Source organism: Palaemon carinicauda, chromosome 45, assembly GCF_036898095.1.
Source record: "Palaemon carinicauda isolate YSFRI2023 chromosome 45, ASM3689809v2, whole genome shotgun sequence".
NCBI lineage: Eukaryota > Metazoa > Arthropoda > Malacostraca > Decapoda > Palaemonidae > Palaemon > Palaemon carinicauda.
The window spans coordinates 4,967,676-4,972,675 of record NC_090769.1 but is presented as its reverse complement, the minus strand read 5'-3'; positions in this window follow the sequence as shown (position 1 = coordinate 4,972,675).

Sequence of the window (5,000 nt, the reverse complement as noted above, 5' to 3'; positions counted from 1 at the left end):
AGAGAGAGAGAGAGAGAGAGAGAGAGAGAGAGAGAGAGAGAGAGAGAGTTTAACAAATGAGACATAAACAAGCGAATTGACAATGATTTTTACTGTTTAGTTTAACAAAAAGATATTCAGAGAGAGAGAGAGAGAGAGAGAGAGAGAGAGAGAGAGAGAGAGAGGTAGAGAGAGAAATTTTGAATTTACGACACGCAAAGACGTTTTTTTTTTTTTTCTGTTGGAGTCTTTGTACTTATAGCATCCTACTTTTCCAATTAGAATTGATGCTTGGCTACTACTACTACTACTACTACTACTACTACTACTACTACTACTACTACTACTACTACTACTACTACTGATAATAATAATAGTAGTAGCAGTAGCAGTAATAGTAGTAATAGTAGTAGTAATAAAGACTTGAGGTATCAGAGTCCTGTTCCCTTATTCCCTTTCCTAAGATTTAGTTTTTTAGCAAACTGTACCTCATGTGTTTCATACACTGTAACGCTATTGCCTTCTCTCTCTCTCTCTCTCTCTCTCTCTCTCTCTCTCTCTCTCTCTCTCTCTCTCTCTCTCTCTCTCTCTCTCTTTTCTCACCGATAACCAAAAACCTGGATTTACTTGCCATGGCATGTTTTACTTTGAAATTTTTGTGCCACTGTTGCCTTCAGCTGTTTGTATATAAGCTCGTTTTTTAATAAACCTCACTTGTATTCACCATTCCTCTCTGCTAGCACCTATCAGCCACCTCTGACAATTGGTGAAACACGAGCTTATATACAAACAGTTGAGGGTAACACTGTCACAAAACAATAGTCTACTACTTGCGAAAGGCTACATCGATATATTCAATTTATACTACTACTACCACTACTACTACTACTAGTAATAATAAAGCATCCATGGTAGGCTGCCTTTCAACAGACGGCTGAACTAATCGTTTAAAGTTTTAACATTTAACAAATTGCCAGAATTCTCTTTAGTAAACTCATTCTCTCCCAAGGATTTGCATCTTTTGTTTCTTTTTGGAATTTGTCTCTTTTTTTTATTTTTTTTTTTACTCAATTCATTTTATGTTTTGCAATTCTATTTCTTATAGATTTTTTTTAGCCTGTCTCGCATTTTACCTAAATAAGAGTTTCTCCCAATTCATTTTATATTTTGCAATTCTATTTTTTATTATAGATTTTTATTAGCCGCCCAAAGATGGCAGTATTGACTAATGACCAGACAGAAATATCAAGTTGCCCTCTAGTGGTGAGATCAGTAACCTATGAACTTGGTGTCTACTTTACTCTTGTATTTTCCTTTTATTTAATTTTATTTATTTTTTTCTCGTTTTATCGGTAAAATAGAATTTTCTACCAATTCATTTTACATTTTGCAATATATTTTTTGATATAGTTTTTTTTTTTTTTTTTTTTTTTTTTTTTTTTTTTTTTTTTTTTTTTTTTTTTTTATCAGCGCCCATAGATGGCAGTATTGACTAACGACCAGACGAAATATCAAGATGCCACCATTGAAACTGAATGTAAGTAGGTTCACTTCCTGTTTCTCTACTCATCGGTCAACATTAGTAATAACAACTGTCAAATAATTATGAAATAGTTAGTAAAATAATTAAGACTAACGAGATATTGAGATCTAACTTCTCAAAATTATCTTATAGATCACAGGGAGTTGATCAATCTTTTTAATCCCTTATTTTCCATTTAGATATTATTGTATGAAAGTTATTTGATTGGTTTTATCTATTAAAATGATACTAATCCTTTTAATCCCTTCATATTTTCCATTTAGATATAATTGTGTGAAAGTTATTTGATTGGTTTTAGCTATTAAAATGATACTAATCCTTTTAATCCCTTATTTTGCATTTAGATATTATTGTATGAAAGTTATTTGATTGTTTTTATCAATCAAAAGGATACCAAATGCTGTGAAAGTAAGGATATGATTGATTAATTTGCATTACACAGCGCTGAATGGCCGTTGATGTCCCAGTGCTTGGCTCAAATCCCTGTCCACACGATCGAGCATGCCCGACGGGCAAACAGTGATACCAGGCCACAATAGTTAGTGAAAATGAGGGTTGATGACGTCAGAAGCGGGAAAACTAAAGGCAAGTACTGGCAACACTGTATGATGCCAGATCTCTGTCTGTGGTTTTCCCGCTTCGGACGTCATCAACCTTCATTCTTACTAACTATTGTGGCCTGGTATCACTGTTTGCCCGTCGGGCATGCTCGATCGTGTGGACAGGGCTTAAGGCATCAATTTTATATTCAATTTAATTCAACATCCATACTACTTGGCTACGTGTAAACTGAGCTCTGAGCCCCATGAACAACGAAATAGAAGAAAATATATCTAATTAATTTGCCTGGAAGTAGCAGAAAAGTATATAATTAATTTGCTTGGAAATAGAAAAATATCTAATTGATTTGTCTGGAAATGGCAGAAAAACATCTAATTGATTTGCGTGGAAATATCGAAAAACAACTAACAAATTTGCATGGAATAGCAGAAAATATCTAATTAATTTGTCTGGAAATAGCAGAAAAATGTCTAATTGATTTGTCTGGAAATAGCAGAAAAATATCTAATTAATTTGTCTGGAAATAGCAGAAAAATGTCTAATTAATTTGTCTGGAAATAGCAGAAAAATATCTAATTAATTTGTCTGGAAATAGCAGAAAAATATCTAATTAATTTGTCTGGAAATAGCAGAAAAATATCTAATTAATTTGTCTGGAAATAGCAGAAAAATGTCTAATTAATTTCCCTGGAAGTAGCAGAAAAATATCTAATTAATTTGTCTGGAAATAGCAGAAAAATATCTAAATAATTTATATGGAAATAGCAGAAAAATATCTAAATAATTTATATGGAAATAGCAGAAAAATATCCAAATAATTTGTCTGAAAGGGCAGAAAAATATCTAATTAATTTGTCTGGAAATAGCAGGAAAATATCTAAATCATTTGTCTGGAAATGGCAGAAAAATATCTAATTAATATGCCTGGAAATAAAAAAAAGATATCTTATTTTCCTGGAAATAGCAGAAAAATATTTAATTGATTTGCCTGGAAATAGCAGAAAAATATCTAATTGATTTGCCTGGAAATAGCAGAAAAGTATCCAATTAACTTGCCTGCCAAGTATACAGAAGTTTCAGTGTCCTATTATTACCTCCGCCAGGAGGTTATGTTTTCGGTTCGGTTTGTTTGTTTGTTTGTTTGTTTGTTTGTTTCTCTGTTTGTCTGTCTGTCTGTGGACAACGTAGAGGCCACATTTCTACACGGAATCACTTCAAACTTGGCCAAGTAGTTCCCCAATGTGTATGGAAGAACTGATTAAATTTTGGTCAAGGTCACCCCAAGGTCAAGGTCACAGGGGTCACTGGTGTCACTATGACATAAGTGGCCATATCAAGAGACAGAAATAAAGCACTGACTTTTGCATAAGCCAACAGGGAAGTCCTAGTCCAGGCGCAACCCATGGGTGATGTTCAAATTTATAAAGGTCAAAGGTCAAGGTCATATTGGTGCATTATATCAATGTCATATTAAGTATCAGTGGCAAATGAACAAAGATCACTTGAAGGTCAAAAGTCAAGCAGGTCACTTGAAGGTCAAGGTCACGTGAAGGTCAAGGTCACGTGAAGGTCAAGGTCACCTGAAGGTCAAGGTCACGTGAAGGTCAAGTACATTTGAAGATCAAGGTCACTTGAAGCCAAGGTCAAACGTTACTTGAAAGTCGAAGTCACATCAATTCATGATTCTAGGACATATGGCGCTCTAGGTCACCTTGGCGGAGGTATGTCCTCTACGAGGACCATGTCCGCGTTCAGGACTTGCTCACTTGTTATTATTATTATTGTTATTATTACTTGCTAAGCTACAACCCTACTCGGAAAAGCAAGATGTTATAAGCCCAGGGGCTCCAACAGGCAAAATAGCCCAGTGAGGAAAGGAAATAAGGAAAAACTGTAATTAGCTCAAGAACATTAATAACATTAAGATAAATCTTTCATATATAAACTATAAAAACTTGAAAATAACAAGAGGAAGAGTAACAAGCTAGAATAGTGTGCCCGAGTATACCTTAAAGTAAGAGGGTAAGCAAAGTATGGGCAAGTGACCTCGAAATTACCTTGTTTATGCAATGTTCATTGCAACAACCCTTACAACATTTATTATGCAAGAGAATTAGGTTTCTACCAATTGATAAACTGATTATATTCTTTTGCAAATGAGTTAAATGAATTACATCAAATGACACCATGAACTTTAGTGAATGCAGAAATTAACCTTTCCTAATTTTAACTGTGGTAAAGAGCTTTTGCCCAAAGTACCGTTTGGTGCACGAAATTCCCTTTGCACAGCTGATTCTCTTCATAAGTCCTTCTCAGCGCCTTCAGAAGTTGCAAACAGCCCCAGTCCAGTTCTTTGTCTTTCGAGCCACCTTACTTCCGGCACTCTAACTTTCTGATGCTAAAATCAACTCTTATATATTCATTGTTCGTTGGTTTTATTTTCCCCTTTGATTATTCATAGAATTAATACATTGTTTATATCTATCTCATGCAGCTAATTCTCAGTTTGCAAATACAAGAATAAAATTTGTTTAGAAAAAAACAATGCTAAGATAAAAAGAAAATATTCAGCACAAACGTTTTCGTACCACATTATTTGGGTGAACACATCTTGAATAAAAAAGTTATCTTGTTCAGTAATTACAAACATATTATACAAATGTGGAAAAAACAATGCTATGATAAAAAGAAAATGTTCAGCACAAACGTTTTCATACCACATTATTTGGGTGAACACATCTTGAATAAAAAAGTTATCTTGTTCAGTAATCACAAACATATTATACAAATGTGGAAAAAACAATGCTATGATAAAAAGAAAATGTTCAGCACAAACGTTTTCATACCACCTTATTTGGGTGAATACATCTTGAATAAAAAAAATATCTTGTTCAGTAATTACAAACATATACAAATG